Below are 19,254 nucleotides of genomic sequence, written 5' to 3'. Positions count from 1 at the left end.
ATACTATTTTAAATAAGGATGGGATACCACTTATTAGAAAATACTCATTGCTTAGGGTTTACATATAGTGATTGTTTAGATTGAAACTCCTCCCTTTCCCCTTCCCCTCAGTGTATGTTAGCTATAAATAGGAAGTACTAGACATGTGTCCCCTATGCTTGAAAAAGGCTTACAAAAAACCGAAACGCGTTGCGACATTTATTCATTTGCCTTTGTGTGTGTAATAAATTGTTTTATGAAGAAAACCCCTGCATCGTTGGAATTTCCCTGCTTCTTTGGATATTGGGGTGCCAGGAGTCCAGGCACCCCACACCAAGTAAGATTTCCATTTGTTGATATAGTTGGATGGAGCGCATTAAGTGAGTTTTTCTGCATTTTGAATCTACGCTTTACCGAGTATGCTCGCTCATCCCTAGAGGAGAGAGATTGAAATTAAACAGAAATTTAAAAAAAATCATTTTTTTCCCCCTTTGATTTCAATGGGATTTAAAAACAAAACGGAAAGCCTTCAGTTGGCTTCCATTCTGTTAGGTTTTCGTTTTTTTTTTGTATGTGGGAATAGCGCAGTCTGCAGCCTTACATAATTAGAACAGTCAGCAATATGTATGCAAAAGTGGATGAAATATACAGTAGTACATGTTTCTGCATGTCATAATCATTTACATAACAGTACATTTTATTCTGTATAAATTCACAGAGTGATCACACAGTGGTTATTTAGAGCAGGGGTGTCCAACTTTCTGGCATCTCTAGGCCGCATTGCAAAAAGTAGAGTTTAATATTAATTACATAAACAAAAGCAGGTAAGCAAAAAAAAAAAAAGGCAGTGTGTAATTTTGGTGATATCTGCCACCACAGTTAAGCAAAAAGAGACCTTACTTAACCCCTTGAGTGGCGGGTTTCTTACCACCCTGTCAGACCCACCAGGGCAGGTTTTTTAAATGGTCTAATCATTTAATTTCAACTAATTTTGCAGTCGCGTTCCAAGAGCCATAACTTTTTCATTTTTCCACTGACACGGCCATATGAGGGCTTGTTTTTCGCGGGATAAGTTGTACTTTTTGATGGCATCATTTTTGGGTATTTATAATGTATTGCATAACTTTTGTAAAAAAATTGGTAGGGAGATTGGGGGAAAAAAAATAAATTCATCCATTTGTTTTTTTGGATTTCACTTATACGGCGTTCAACATGCAGAATAAATAATATGAAAACATTATTCTCTGAGTCACACGATTCCGGCGATACCAAGTTTATACAGTTTTTTTATGTTTTGCTATATTTGTAGATTTCAAACATTTTTTTTTCTTAAAGGTTTGTTTTTGTGTTGCCACATTCCAAGAGCCGTATTAATGTTATTTTTCCATTGCCAGAGCCCTAGAAAGCCTTGTTGTGGGATGAACTCTAGTCCTCATTTATCCAATTTTTTGGAACATGTAAAATTTTGATCGCTTTTTATTCCATTTTTTCAAGTGGCAAAATTAACAAAATCTGTAATTCTGCATTGTTTTTTATTTTTATTTTTCACTGCATTCTCTGAGCAGTATAAATAATGTATTAAAGTCATTCTATAGGCCAGTACGATTATGCCAATACCAAATTGTAATAGTTTTTTTTCTTTTTCACGACATTTTCACACTTAAAAAAAAAAAAAAAAAAAAAAAAGCAATAAAAGTTTAATGATCCTTGGATCATCAGTTACATTCCTATATATATTTTTTCATTATTATAATGGAGCAATTGCGGCCCTGTAATTTAGTTCTTGTGAGACAAGTGTTAAGTTATCCCCTGCAGTGCAGTCAAGTGGGCGGAGCCTGAAGTGGGCGGAGCTTCCAGAGGAAAAGTGGCAGTTGGTCAGTCAGACGCCATCTTGAAGCCAGATGAGAACTGTTGGTGCTGCTGACAAGTTAACCCAACTGGACTGGACTTCACAGGAACAGCTGGAGAAGCCAGAAGAGGAGAAATGGTGACAGTGGCAGATGAAGAAGAAAGAAGAGGCAAGGAACAGACATTAAGAATTGGATTATTACCTGATAGGACCAGTGATCTGCAGCTGTCAGCAAAGAAGCCAGCGCCAGCCGCAGCATCAGCCTCGAGGAGCGCCAGCGAGCGGGTCGCCTGGAGTCGTAAGCAATCAAGTCACACAAAGATTAGCAGCCGTTTAATTGACAGTTTAATGGTGTGGATTTTAATGACTTGCCGCAGATTTCACCCTTTGGATTCAAAAAGGTGAAATCTGCAGCTTATATTGTAAATGCTGCTCATTCGCCTTACAGAAAGTCCACACCGATAATCATTTTGCGCTATTTGAACCCAACCAAATGCTGCAGCAGGATTCGGATGATTATTCTACATTTGTGTGACTATTATATATAGAAACAGTAATATATGTATACACACACAGCCACTGAGATGGGAACGAATAGAGTTAAAAGGGGTTTTCTGATTTGGTAAAATGTTTTGAAAACTGATAGATCAGCGGGGGTCCTACTGCTGGGACCCCCCATTGATCGCCAGAATAGCGGTGATGAGGGTTCCAAAATAAACAAAGTGGTGGCTCAAAGAACTTCAAATGGCCCCCTTTAGCAGTCCTACTGCAATAAATAGAGCAGCAGCTTGTATGTACGGCCACCGCTCAGTTCATTCTACAGACTACAGGACTAGCATTCTGGCGATAGGTGGGGATGCCGGGAGTCGGACCCTGACCGATCAGTTATCACCTATCCAGAGGGCAGAAAGAGGAAACATGAAAAACGTCACCGAACCAGAAAACTCATTAATACAGAAATATGACATCCGTGTAAATGGGCCTTAAGCGTTAATCAAGGAGCATAAAACATACATTTTTTTCTGTCATCTTATTTTTTTTATTTTTTTCCACAATAAAAACCCTTGCTTTGTAATTTTTTTGGCATCACTGCATTCAAAGTCCTATAACTTTTATTTTTCCATGTTCGGAGCTCTGTGAGGACTTATTTTTTGTGTGACAAAGTTTTTTTGCTGCCATTTTGGGGTACCTACGGCTTTAGATCACATGCAAGATAAATACTGTGTTTAAATTATCGTACAATTTGGGATTCCACGAAATGTGGAATTTTTTAAATCTATATATATATAACACTATTATTATTATTTTTTTTAATCCCCGTAGAGGACTTGAACCACAGCAGCTATGATCGGTATGATAAGGCATTGCAGGATATCTGTACTGCAACGCCTTATCACTTGTAATAGCAATAATAAGCAACGGCAAGCTGGAACACCAGCATCTGGCATCTTGTTGCCATGGCATCCCATCAGCCCTCTGCGATTACATTTTTTATTGATTTTATTCATTTTTATTGATATTGTTGTATTCTTTGAATTGATGCATGTAGGGGTTTATATAATTATATGTCTTCATGTCATACATTTCAATCATTTCCGATTATTTCTATGGGGAACGTCCGACAACACTTATAGCCATCATTATCATTATTGTAATATATATAATAGGGACAATAAACCAAGTTTTTATATCATTATTTATCGTTTTAATTTTTACCGAATCTTGATTTATTTATAGATGATGCAATTGATTGCTGCATAATCAAAAACACATTTAAAGTGTTGACACCATCGTTATGATATTTTGCGATTTATGTATAACCAGCTGCACTTGTGGATGTTGAGCGCTATGGCGTTGGCAAGGTCACGTTGATTGACGCCCGTGTGAAGCTATGGCCACACACACACACACACACACACACACACACACACACACACGAGTGCGGTGACGTGGGCACGCTCGAGCATCATCACGTCCCCAGCATGGTGAAGCGGGTGCATCCTTACATCATGACGCCAACGTCTATCTCCGATTTGACGCTGACTGCGTCTCCAATTCAGTCCAGCATAGCGACGTTGGTACGTGGATACGTCATCACGCCCACGTCCAGCCTCGCTTTGACGCCAATCACGTCATTAACTCTACCCCAATATGGCGGCCCCCCTACACCGGGTTTTCTTTGTGGAATGTAAGTGTTAAATTTTAGTTGTATATAAATGATTGAATTTATGTTATAAACTATGCTTGATAAAGGCTCCAAGAGCCGAAACGCGTTGCATACTTCAATAAAGAAGCTTATACGATACTTAAAAGAAGAACTCTGTGATCTAGCCCTGGAAGCGCTGGGTATTTTTCCTCTATTTTTCTTTGTCACTTATCATTGGACCCCCTGTTTATTGGGGAATCCAAGTACTCGAAGCAGCTCCCTTGATTTAAAAGAGTGGGAAAACAGGATCACGGAGGAATACTGATTTGCCACTACAAACCAGCTGGGACATGGAGGTACTAGTGGGGTACCCCCTTTGGGGTAAGTCCCACTATTTATCTATTTCTTGCTTTCTATGCTTTTAATTCACTTTGATACTGGGTGGAGCACTACCATGACCCCTTTTGTTTGATCCGTGATTACATTGCCAGGGTCAGATAACGTCACCGAGGGTGTGCCCTCTTTCTGTAAACCCTTTACATGCCGCAATCTGCATAGATAACTGCATGTAGGGGGTTAAAAGCGGAGATCAGTGTTCATTGATTTCGGGTTTTCTACCCGGAGGCTGGCTATCAGTAACAGCTGAATCAGGCTGCAAGACTGCACAGGCTCGCTTCTGATAATGCACCAGCCGTGTTATGCAACTTTACGCCCTGGTGCGCGAAATACTATGCTGCCATGACGGAAACTTACATCATACAGCGTTAACAGGTTAAAATCTGATAGAAGAACCGCATTACAACACTATCCCAAATGAATTGGAGAAGCATGCCTTTACCTCACTATCTAGACAGGATGGTATACTGGATATTGTCTGGTGATGGTGAAGGACTGGGAGGAGATATATATGCGTATACTATGAATATCATGAAGCGTAAGGATTTGCAAGGAAACAGAAGAGGCATTGTCAATACCCTAACAACTGTTCATTTGTTAAAAATAATTAATTACTATAGAGTGTGCCTTGGGTTAGGAGTTTAATTTGTTCCGCAACAACGCTCTTAACCGAAAACACTCAGAAGTCAAATCTTTTTACCCCACTGAAATGAACTGAAACTCGCTTTATGCATTCCAGTTAATTTCAATAGGAAAAATCTTACACTACTCATACACCAAGGTAACTTTGTCCTCACTTTCTATCCATTTTACCAGAGAGGCCCGACGCGGGACAGAGCGGCCCGAGAGGCCCGACGCGGGACAGAGCGGCCCGAGAGGCCCGACGCGGGACAGAGCGGCCCGAGAGGCCCGACGCGGGACAGAGCGGCCCGAGAGGCCCGACGCGGGACAGAGCGGCCCGAGAGGCCCGACGCGGGACAGAGCGGCCCGAGAGGCCCGACGCGGGACAGAGCGGCCCGAGAGGCCCGACGCGGGACAGAGCGGCCCGAGAGGCCCGACGCGGGACAGAGCGGCCCGAGAGGCCCGACGCGGGACAGAGCGGCCCGAGAGGCCCGACGCGGGACAGAGCGGCCCGAGAGGCCCGACGCGGGACAGAGCGGCCCGAGAGGCCCGACGCGGGACAGAGCGGCCCGAGAGGCCCGACGCGGGACAGAGCGGCCCGAGAGGCCCGACGCGGGACAGAGCGGCCCGAGAGGCCCGACGCGGGACAGAGCGGCCCGAGAGGCCCGACGCGGGACAGAGCGGCCCGAGAGGCCCGACGCGGGACAGAGCGGCCCGAGAGGCCCGACGCGGGACAGAGCGGCCCGACGCGGGACAGAGCGGCCCGAGAGGCCCGACGCGGGACAGAGCGGCCCGAGAGGCCCGACGCGGGACAGAGCGGCCCGACGCGGGACAGAGCGGCCCGAGAGGCCCGACGCGGGACAGAGCGGCCCGAGAGGCCCGACGCGGGACAGAGCGGCCCGAGAGGCCCGACGCGGGACAGAGCGGCCCGAGAGGCCCGACGCGGGACAGAGCGGCCCGAGAGGCCCGACGCGGGACAGAGCGGCCCGAGAGGCCCGACGCGGGACAGAGCGGCCCGAGAGGCCCGACGCGGGACAGAGCGGCCCGAGAGGCCCGACGCGGGACAGAGCGGCCCGAGAGGCCCGACGCGGGACAGAGCGGCCCGAGAGGCCCGACGCGGGACAGAGCGGCCCGAGAGGCCCGACGCGGGACAGAGCGGCCCGAGAGGCCCGACGCGGGACAGAGCGGCCCGAGAGGCCCGACGCGGGACAGAGCGGCCCGAGAGGCCCGACGCGGGACAGAGCGGCCCGAGAGGCCCGACGCGGGACAGAGCGGCCCGAGAGGCCCGACGCGGGACAGAGCGGCCCGAGAGGCCCGACGCGGGACAGAGCGGCCCGAGAGGCCCGACGCGGGACAGAGCGGCCCGACGCGGGACAGAGCGGCCCGAGAGGCCCGACGCGGGACAGAGCGGCCCGAGAGGCCCGACGCGGGACAGAGCGGCCCGAGAGGCCCGACGCGGGACAGAGCGGCCCGAGAGGCCCGACGCGGGACAGAGCGGCCCGAGAGGCCCGACGCGGGACAGAGCGGCCCGAGAGGCCCGACGCGGGACAGAGCGGCCCGAGAGGCCCGACGCGGGACAGAGCGGCCCGAGAGGCCCGACGCGGGACAGAGCGGCCCGAGAGGCCCGACGCGGGACAGAGCGGCCCGAGAGGCCCGACGCGGGACAGAGCGGCCCGAGAGGCCCGACGCGGGACAGAGCGGCCCGAGAGGCCCGACGCGGGACAGAGCGGCCCGAGAGGCCCGACGCGGGACAGAGCGGCCCGAGAGGCCCGACGCGGGACAGAGCGGCCCGAGAGGCCCGACGCGGGACAGAGCGGCCCGAGAGGCCCGACGCGGGACAGAGCGGCCCGAGAGGCCCGACGCGGGACAGAGCGGCCCGAGAGGCCCGACGCGGGACAGAGCGGCCCGAGAGGCCCGACGCGGGACAGAGCGGCCCGAGAGGCCCGACGCGGGACAGAGCGGCCGAGAGGCCCGACGCGGGACAGACCGGCCGAGAGGCCCGACGCGGGACAGACCGGCCGAGAGGCCCGACGCGGGACAGCCGACCCTAATAGTAATTTACTATACTCACTTATCTTTCTTTTTTCCCAGATGCGGGACAGATTAGCTCCACCCAAGCCAGAAGCCACCCTGCTCCATCCAAGCCAGAGGTTCCACCTAAGCCAGAAGCCACCCTGCTCCACCCAAGACAGAGGCTCCACCCTAAACAGAAGCCACCCTGCTTCACCCAAGCTAGAGGCTCCTACCAAAACAGAAGCCGCCCTGCTCCAACCAAGCCAGAGGTTTCACCCAAGACAGAAGCCGCACTGCTCCAGCCAGGAGAGACGTCGCTCGGCTCCACCCAACACAGACGTCACCCCATAGTTTAAGAGACTATTTGTACCTATAATGGCTGGCAGGCAGAATGTTTACGAATTGTGAAGCCAGCATTGCCAAAGTTTTCGAAACTTTGCCGAGTTTGTAGCGAACACCAATTTAGCTGACAATTAAAGTCCTATTGTTTACTGCAATGTGTGCAGTTTTTTAATCCACCTGTACATGGGGTACACATACTTTCAGTAGTAGCCTGTAACTTGGCCCTTACCTACGGGCCCTCTAGGCTGGGGATACATACTCTGGCAGGCTCAAGAGCAAGATGAATGTTGATGAGAAGGCATATTGGCATTCATTGCTAGGCAAGTACTTAAAGGGGGAAACCACTGGCATTGCTACCGGCCACCCCTCCAGAGCTTGCAGATAGTTTAGCGCAGCACTGCTTCTGTAGGTCTCATTGAAATGAATGAAAGTGACGAACTGCATAGCACAGTACACCATGCAGTTTCCGTAATTCACAGAATTTTGTTAACAGTGTAGTGTGCTGGGCTACACCGTTTCTGTAGCCCCTATTCATTTCAGTGAGATCTACAAAAACAAAAAGCGCTCAGTTCTGGGTTATTTTTTACTGATACTCCAAGAATTGCCATGTTTTTGCATCTTGGCCATGAGAAGCAGAGGGGGGAATATCACATTTTGGAAGCAGTCTGGAATTTTTACAATTTACGGTCTCTTCCTTAGGATAGGTGATAAATACTTGATTGGCTGGGATCTGCTACTTGGGATCCCTGCTGAACAGTTGATTGCCAGGGCTAAATTGAAGGGGTTAGGTCTGCTGTAGATCTGCATCAAAACCTGTGTCAATGATGCAGAATTTATTACAGATTTTCTGCTGTGGAAAGTCTGCACTAATTCGGCTATGTGTGAATGTACCACTAAGGGCGTTTTCACATATGACTGATTTGCTGTGGATTTTGTTGCAGATTCTTGTAGACCCCTACAGTGGATTCCACCCTTGCAATTGTTTTCAAATCACCAAAATAATTAGCTTTCTTTATATATTTATATTCCGCAGCGCTTAATCAGTATGACTGCAGGTGGCGGTTGATTACGGTTATCAGGAATTTCGGTAGGTAGGACAGGGGGCATATTATCAGGCAGAGTACAGACGGGTTTGGTTTAGGAGATGTGGTATGCCTCCCTGAAGAGGTGCGTTTTTAGAGCATGCCTGAAGTCTAGTGTGTCAGTGATTACCCAAATAGTTTTTGGTAGTGCATTCCAGAGGACAGATGCTGCTCTGGAGAAGTCTTTGAGGCGGGAATGAGAGGTTCGAATTAAAGGCGCACTTAGTCTGATTTTGGATAGTGGAGAGGAGGGTGCGGGCTGGGTGGTGAATTGAGATGAGGGAAGCAATATAAGGCAGCGCGGTACTGTGGAGAGCTTTGTGGATAAGGGTAGTAAGTTTAAAGTATGCAGTATGCAAATGTGTTATTGCACAATAGTATTACAAGCCTCATATATATTGTGAACCACCATAATTGTACCGAGCCCTAGAATACGGGTAACATGTTGTACCACATGGTACTGTACAATTTAGAACACAAAGAGACAGTTATGGTTCACGCTAGCAGTTTTGCCTCAGTTTAGGCTGATCCATTTTTGGAACACAGCAACGAAATTCCAACTGAATTAAATCGATCTTTTTTCACTCAATTTTAATTTTCTTTAAATTTTTTAAAACAGAACGGAAGAAATGAAAGCAGTTTTCAGTCTGCTTTCAGTTTTTTAACATCCCATTGAAAACAAAGTGGGGGGGTGGAGCCATTAAATTCAATCTTAATTCTGTTGCTCTGGACCAACAAGAGAAACATGGAAAGCCTGAATGTAGGTAAAACTCTAGTATCACTGAGCCCTTAAAGAAGTTTTCAAATTGTCAATTATTCATGGCCAGTTCCTTATGATAGATCATCAATAGTAGATTGGTGTGGGGTGGAGGGGGTGGGTCCTGAATGACATACCCTTTGCTAATCAGCTGTATGCTGAGCTGGCACACTTCTGTACTGCCCTGATTTCTGCGGGAAACAGACAGCTCCGTTTTCACTGCAGTGGCCAGGCCTGGTATTGCTGGCAAAGTTCCCCTTGAAATAAATAGGAACTTGGCCTGCAATACCAAGCCTGGCCACTGCAGTGAGAACAGAGCTGTTCGCTTCCTGCGGAAATCAGCTCAGCGCACAAGTACATTAGCCCAGTGAACAGATAATCAGTAGGATTCCTGAACAGGCTTCTTTCAATCTACTATTGATGCTCTACGCCGAGGACAGTCCATAAATAGTTTACAACTGGACAAACCCTTTGAATTATTCAACATAAAAATTAAATACAAGGTATCAAAGTAGTCTTAACTGGGAGAATATATTGTGCAGTATAAGGCCTCATGCCCACGGCCGGGTTGGATTCAGACCCGGTGCCCCGGCAGTGACCCCCAGAGACCCATACTAACCTGTCTGAATCCGCCACGAGTGTCTCAGCCGGTGTGCAGTGCAGGGCATGACGTGCTGGAGCTGGGCTATGACGCGGATTCCCGCAATACTTCTGCAGCGCTCATTGCAGAAGTGCCGCAGGACGGACGTCTTCCATTGATTACAATGGAAGCCATCCGCGTGATTTTCCGCACCAAATAAAGCATGCTGCAATTTTCACCCGTGAGCGGAAAATTGCAGTTGATTTCCGCTCGTGGGCAGGGGGGAATCTTCTATACATAGCATGCTATGGACGGACATTGCTGCGGAATTTACAGTGGGCATCTGACCACAAATTCCGCACTGAAAATCCATCCGTGGGCATTCGGCCCAAGTGCTAACTTTAAGAAATTAAAACAAGAAAGAGAAAGAGAGCAACTGCGGTTTTTACTACCAACTCATTCTGAGCAAAGCCACAAAGCCTCCACAGCGATGTCACCAGGAGTATTAAGTTGTGGGGGAGATTTTACTAATACTGGAATGTGTTACAAACCTTGCCACATGATCAGAGGCGTAACTTGAAGCTTCTGGGCCCCAATGCAAAACCTGTAACAGGGCCCCCAACTATAATGGTTTATTCACATTACTGGGCTCCCTATATGGGGGAGAGAGGCCTTATGGGCCCCCTAAGGGTCCTGGGCCCGGGTGCAACCGCATTCCCTGCATCCTCTATAGTTACGCCAGTGCACATGATGCTCCTAGCTTATTAAGAGGCCCATTAATCGTTATGCCACATCTTGGTGTGCCCGTTCATGCACCAGAATATCACATTTACACCATAAATGCCAATTACTAGCATAAAGTAGATAAGTGAAATTAATTTTTCCAGTGGACGAGGTTTCCTGAAGTCTCATCCACATTCCTGGTTCTGTGAAATACTGCAGATTGTTCCCAACAAACTGCAATGGGGAATCCACAGAATTTCCAGTGTTCCCATCTCCGAAGGGGTTATACAGTCCAGCAGAGGCTCCTCTCTGTATGTTACAGTTTATTATCCCGCTGTATGGAGGGGACATTTCTCACAGCAACATAAGTAACAACTCATCCCAGCAACCCAAAATACCTCCTGAGCGCTAGCAGGGTCATACTAGCAGCACAGCCCCATCAGCAGTCTCTGCCCTGTTCTTACCGCTCTTGTCTGCTCCGGTCTTAGAGCCATCACTCACTAGTACTCCTCCATGCTAGCAGGGTCATACTAGCAGCACAGACCCATCAGACGTATCTGCATTGGTCTTACCCCTCCTGTCTGCTCCAGTCTTACAGCCATCACTCACTAGTACTCCTCCATGCTAGCAGGGTCATACTAGCAGCACAGCCCCAACAGCAATCTATGCACTGGTCATACCCCTCCTGTCTTATAGCCATCACTCACTAGTACTCCTCCATGCTAGCAGGTCATACTAGCAGCACAGACCCAACAGCAATGTATGCACTGGTCATACCCCTCCTGTCTTATAGCCATCACTCACTAGTACTCCTCCATGCTAGCAGGGTCATACAAGCAGCACAGCCCCATCAGCAGTCTCTGCCCTGTTCTTACCGCTCTTGTCTGCTCCAGTCTTACAGCCATCACTCACTAGTACTCCTCTGTGCTAGCAGGGCCATACTAGCAGCACAGACCCATCAGACGTATCTGCATTGGTCTTACCCCTCTTGTCTGCTCCAGTCTTACAGCCATCACTCACTAGTACTCCTATATAAAGAGTCAGCTCTGCTCACCTGGTCAGTCAGAGCAGCAGGTGTAATTCATGGGATGGAATGAGGGTTGGGGATCCACCCAACTCTTCCCCAACCAGTTTCAGGACTGTCTACATGCTGGACTGGGACACAACATGGTTTTCTTCGATGTTCAAATACAATGGGGCTGATTTATTAGGACCAGTAACTGTGATTGGTTTATGCCTCTTAACCCCTTTGTGACCACCCTATAGACTTTTTACATCCTAGTTTAGTGGGCTTTATTCCCCAGGGATGTAAAAACACGCTCGCTCTGGGAATTAAAGCCACATGGGCTGTGGATGTGACAGCTCCATGCTGTCGGCTAGCCGGAGGTAGCCGACAACCTGCAGCGGTCATGGGGGTCCGCAGGAAGCCCCCTCAGTCACATCGCATAAAAGTGTAAAAAAAAGTAAATATAAGTTAAAGATTCAGCTCCCCTCATGGATCGGATCAATGAGGGGAGGTGAAAGTACTCAAACCCATCCTCCGTGATGTCCTGCAACGTTCTGGTCCTTCTCGGACCTGATGTCGCCTTCTGCACATGCATGCCGGACATCATACGTCAGGCGCATACACAGAACGGTTCGCGCCCCAAGCTGAGAGCAGAGAGATATTACTGGGGACTGATGTATGCGGTTTCCGGTCACATGATCGCTGCTATCCAATGGATACCGGTGATCATTTAAAGTAAAAAAAGAAAGAAAAAGTTTATTAAGCTTAAATTTCACCTCCCCTCACAGATCACATCCATGAGGGGGGATGAAATTATGTACCTAAGGCGCCCGGATATAACCCGGCTTCTGTGCATGCATCAATTGCCAAAATGGCAGATGCATACATAAAAGCCGCGGATTAAAGGGGTAATTTAAAATCTCCCTGCTCCTGGCTACTAAACGTAGCTGAGAGCCTGGAGATCTCACGGGGTCCGCGTTACGCGGTTCTTAGTCACGTAATCACCATTATGGCAATGGATAACGGCGATCACGTAAAAGTTAAAAAAAAACTAAAGTTTCACCTCCCGTCACGAATCTGAACCGTGAGGGGAGGTGAAATAACTTACCTAAGGCCTCCAGGAAAATCCCCGATGGGATTCTTATCCGCTGACCTTTCCCTAGCTTCGGCGCATGCGCTTGTCGCCAAAATGAGGGACGCCGAATGCAGAAGCTGAGGAGGGCTCAGGAAATTTTAAATCTCCTTGCTCCTGGCTACTAAAGGTAGCCGAGAGCCTGAAGCAGTGACCGAGGGCCGCGGTGAGCGGTCTACAGCCACGTGATCAACGTTATACAGCGGATAATGGCCATCACGGAAAAGGTAAAAACAGTTGAAGTGTAATGCTCCTTTCTATTTGGGCCCCGTTGTGCATCTGGACATAAGATTAGGGCTACAATGGGTATGTTTCTGAACACGGGACAAACAGGGGGATCCATTTTGGGGTGAAAGTCTTCTTTCCTATGTGTGCTGTACAAAAAAGACAGTTTTTAAAATGACACAATTGCAGAGAAAACGAAAATTGTAATTTTTTCCTTCTGCTGTGCTTAGTAGATTCATTCAAAGACTGTGGAGTCAAAATACGCAGTACACCCCTAGATGAATTCATTAAGGGGTCTAGTTTTCACAATTTTGGCGCTTTTAATAAATATACACAAATTCTATCTGTCTATTTTTACCACCTAAATGAAGTACAATATGTGGCAAAAAACCCATGTCAGAACCACTTGGATATGCAAAACCTTTGTGGACACGTCAGACTTCCAAAATTTGGCCTGGTCATTATGGTCAGTAAGGGGTTAATCCATGTGCAATGGGCGGCTCATAGGCCCGAAGAAGAAATCTTTACCAGCTATGAGGCAGTTCTCTGGTATAAATTCTACTTATTATAGTGGGTTACCCCCACCTACTTTTCTAAAAGTGTGGAGTGGGGTGCAGAAAGACCAAAAGTTACAAGTCTTAGGCCGCCTGCACACGGGCGGAAATCCCGCGGCGGGATTATCCGCGGGATTTCCGCCACTGAAAGCCTGCATAGGAGTGCATTACAATACGCACTCCTATGCAGACGGCCGTGGTTTGGCCCCGCGAAATCTCGCGCAGCAAACAAACCGCGGCATGTCCCATTCCTGTGCGGGGCTCGCAGACCCTAGCACAGAAACGTCACTCACCCGGCCACCGGCTCCGGTCTGCGCCGGCTTCCGGCACATGAAAGAGTCGGAGCCGCCGGGCGCGGGTGAGCACGCGCTCGTCCCTGCAGGCGCTGGGGTCGGATCGCGCGGTGAGAATCCTCGCCGACGGATCCGACCCGCTCGTCTGCAGGCGGCCTTACTGCAATGTGCTACTTATCTTTTCTCACCACTTGTCCAAGTTGTGCCAGAGAATCTCAGGTTCAGCTTTCTGTTTGTCCATGTGCATGTCCCCTCAGAGCATAATACACACTATATATCCCTGTACATAATACACACTATATATCCATGTACATAATACACACTATATATCCCTGTACATAATACACACTATATATCCCTGTACATAATACACACTATATATCCATGTGCATAATACACACTATATACCCATGTACATAATACACACTATATATCCATGTACATAATACGCACTATATATCCATGTACATAATACACACTATATATCCATGTACATAATACACACTATATATCCATGTACATAATACACACTATATATCCCTGTACATAATACACACTATATATCCCTGTACATAATACACACTATATATATTTCTGTACATAATACACACTATATATCCCTGTACATAATACACACTCTATATCCCTGTACATAATACACACTCTATATCCATGTACATAATACGCACTATATATCCATGTACATAATACACACTATATATCCATGTACATAATACGCACTATATACCCATGTACATAATACACACTATATATCCATGTACATAATACACACTATATATCCATGTGCATAATACACACTATATATCCATGTACATAATACGCACTATATATCCCTGTACATAATACACACTATATATCCCTGTACATAATACACACTATATATCCCTGTACATAATACACACTATATATCCATGTACATAATACGCACTATATATCCATGTACATAATACACACTATATATCCATGTACATAATACGCACTATATACCCATGTACATAATACACACTATATATCCATGTACATAATACACACTATATATCCATGTGCATAATACACACTATATATCCATGTACATAATACACACTATATATCCATGTACATAATACACACTATATATCCCTGTACATAATACACACTATATATCCATGTACAGAATACACACTATATATCCCTGTACATAATACACACTATATATCCCTGTACATAATACACACTATATATCCCTGTACATAATACACACTATATATCCATGTGCATAATACACACTATATATCCCTGTACATAATACACACTATATATCCCTGTACATAATACACACTATATACATTTCTGTACATAATACACACTATATATCCCTGTACATAATACACACTATATATCCCTGTACATAATACACACTATATATCCATGTACATAATACACACTATATATCCATGTACATAATACACACTATATATCCATGTACATAATACGCACTATATATCCATGTACATAATACGCACTATATATCCATGTACATAATACGCACTATATATCCATGTACATAATACACACTATATATCCATGTGCATAATACACACTATATATCCATGTGCATAATACACACTATATATCCATGTACATAATACACACTATATATCCATGTACATAATACACACTATATATCCATGTACATAATACACACTATATATCCATGTGCATATCCCCTCAGAGCATAATACGCACTATATATCCATGTGCATAATACACACTATATATCCATGTGCATAATACACACTATATATCCATGTACATAATACACACTATATACCCATGTACATAATACACACTATAAACCCATGTGCATAATACACACTATATATCCATGTACATAATACACTATATATCCCTGTACATAATACACTATATATCCCTGTACATAATACACACTATATATCCCTGTACATAATACACACTATATATCCCTGTACATAATACACACTATATATCCCTGTACATAATACACACTATATATCCCTGTACATAATACACACTATATATCCATGTGCATAATACACACTATATATCCATGTGCATAATACACACTATATATCCATGTGCATAATACACACTATATATCCATGTACATAATACACACTATATATCCATGTACATAATACACACTATATATCCATGTACATAATACACACTATATATCCATGTACATAATACACACTATATATCCATGTACATAATACACACTATATATCCATGTGCATAATACACACTATATATCCATGTGCATAATACGCACTATATATCCATGTACATAATACGCACTATATATCCATGTACATAATACGCACTATATATCCATGTGCATAATACGCACTATATATCCATGTACATAATACGCACTATATATCCATGTACATAATACGCACTATATATCCATGTACATAATACGCACTATATATCCATGTACATAATACGCACTATATATCCCTGTACATAATACACACTATATATCCCTGTACATAATACACACTATATATCCCTGTACATAATACACACTATATATCCATGTACATAATACGCACTATATATCCATGTACATAATACACACTATATATCCATGTACATAATACGCACTATATACCCATGTACATAATACACACTATATATCCATGTACATAATACACACTATATATCCATGTGCATAATACACACTATATATCCATGTACATAATACACACTATATATCCATGTACATAATACGCACTATATATCCCTGTACATAATACACACTATATATCCATGTACAGAATACACACTATATATCCCTGTACATAATACACACTATATATCCCTGTACATAATACACACTATATATCCCTGTACATAATACACACTATATATCCATGTGCATAATACACACTATATATCCCTGTACATAATACACACTATATATCCCTGTACATAATACACACTATATATCCCTGTACATAATACACACTATATACATTTCTGTACATAATACACACTATATATCCCTGTACATAATACACACTATATATCCCTGTACATAATACACACTATATATCCATGTACATAATACACACTATATATCCATGTACATAATACACACTATATATCCATGTACATAATACGCACTATATATCCATGTACATAATACGCACTATATATCCATGTACATAATACGCACTATATATCCATGTACATAATACACACTATATATCCATGTGCATAATACACACTATATATCCATGTGCATAATACACACTATATATCCATGTGCATAATACACACTATATATCCATGTACATAATACACACTATATATCCATGTACATAATACACACTATATATCCATGTGCATATCCCCTCAGAGCATAATACGCACTATATATCCATGTGCATAATACACACTATATATCCATGTGCATAATACACACTATATATCCATGTACATAATACACACTATATACCCATGTACATAATACACACTATAAACCCATGTGCATAATACACACTATATATCCATGTACATAATACACTATATATCCCTGTACATAATACACTATATATCCCTGTACATAATACACACTATATATCCCTGTACATAATACACACTATATATCCCTGTACATAATACACACTATATATCCCTGTACATAATACACACTATATATCCCTGTACATAATACACACTATATATCCATGTGCATAATACACACTATATATCCATGTGCATAATACACACTATATATCCATGTGCATAATACACACTATATATCCATGTACATAATACACACTATATATCCATGTACATAATACACACTATATATCCATGTACATAATACACACTATATATCCATGTACATAATACACACTATATATCCATGTACATAATACACACTATATATCCATGTACATAATACACACTATATATCCATGTGCATAATACACACTATATATCCATGTGCATAATACGCACTATATATCCATGTACATAATACGCACTATATATCCATGTACATAATACGCACTATATATCCATGTGCATAATACGCACTATATATCCATGTACATAATACGCACTATATATCCATGTACATAATACGCACTATATATCCATGTACATAATACGCACTATATATCCATGTACATAATACGCACTATATATCCCTGTACATAATACACACTATATATCCCTGTACATAATACACACTATATATCCCTGTACATAATACACACTATATATCCCTGTACATAATACACACTATATACCCCTGTACATAATACACACTATATATCCATGTACATAATACACACTATATATCCATGTACATAATACACCCTATATATCCATGTACATAATACACCCTATATATCCATGTACATAATACACCCTATATATCCATGTGCATAATACACACTATATATCCATGTGCATAATACACACTATATATCCATGTACATAATACACACTATATATCCATGTACATAATACACACTATATATCCATGTACATAATACACACTATATATCCCTGTACATAATACACACTATATATCCCTGTACATAATACACACTATATATCCATGTACATAATACACACTATATATCCCTGTACATAATACACACTATATATCCCTGTACATAATACACACTATATATCCCTGTACATAATACACACTATATATCCCTGTACATAATACACACTATATATCCATGTACATAATACGCACTATATATCCATGTACATAATACGCACTATATATCCATGTACATAATACGCACTATATATCCATGTACATAATACGCACTATAGATCCATGTACATAATACACACTATATATCCCTGTACATAATACACACTATATATCCCTGTACATAATACACACTATATATCCATGTACATAATACGCACTATATATCCATGTACATAATACGCACTATATATCCATGTGCATAATACACACTATATATCCATGTACATAATACACACTATATATCCATGTACATAATACACACTATATATCCATGTACATAATACACACTATATATCCATGTACATAATACACACTATATATCCATGTGCATAATACACACTATATATCCATGTGCATAATACACACTATATATCCATGTACATAATACACACTGAGATAGGACATGCCACTTATTTTTTCCCTGCGATTGTAAATCAATGAGTTCTATTCACTGCATGTGAACGAGCCCTTAGTCTGAGAGACGTCTTATAATTGGCACACACTATAGTATCTATTTCTATCTGCTCAGGAACTGATACCTACAGAAAGGATGGGAAATATGTGGCTTCATTTGAGAAGTTTCCTCCTTCTGTTTCTGTGTCAGGAATAATAGAGACAGGACACCGCAACCCGTTATCTCCAGCTCACTGGCGTACATATAGGAGTCGCTGGGGCCCGGCCCCTAAGCCAGGAGGGCTCAGAGGGCGCCCTTTCCACTCGCTGACTGACTGCAGAGTTACTGTCACTTGGCGCTCTGCGGC

The 19,254-nt window shown here is 43.8% G+C and overlaps 1 long non-coding RNA gene across 1 annotated transcript; it reads right to left on the bottom strand.

Moving 5' to 3' along the window:
• Positions 1-1,658: 1,658 nt before the first annotated feature.
• Positions 1,659-19,239, bottom strand: LOC136611109 (uncharacterized). The gene is made up of 3 exons (XR_010790222.1): positions 19,037-19,239; positions 2,031-2,118; positions 1,659-1,940 (listed from the first exon to the last, which is right to left on the bottom strand). It is a non-coding gene; the product is annotated as an uncharacterized lncRNA (long non-coding RNA).
• Between the last annotated feature and the right edge of the window lie 15 nt (positions 19,240-19,254).

The sequence above is a fragment of the Eleutherodactylus coqui genome, chromosome 1, assembly GCF_035609145.1.
Source record: "Eleutherodactylus coqui strain aEleCoq1 chromosome 1, aEleCoq1.hap1, whole genome shotgun sequence".
Classification (NCBI taxonomy): Eukaryota; Metazoa; Chordata; class Amphibia; order Anura; family Eleutherodactylidae; genus Eleutherodactylus; species Eleutherodactylus coqui.
This window is presented reverse-complemented; position numbering and strand designations above follow the sequence as displayed.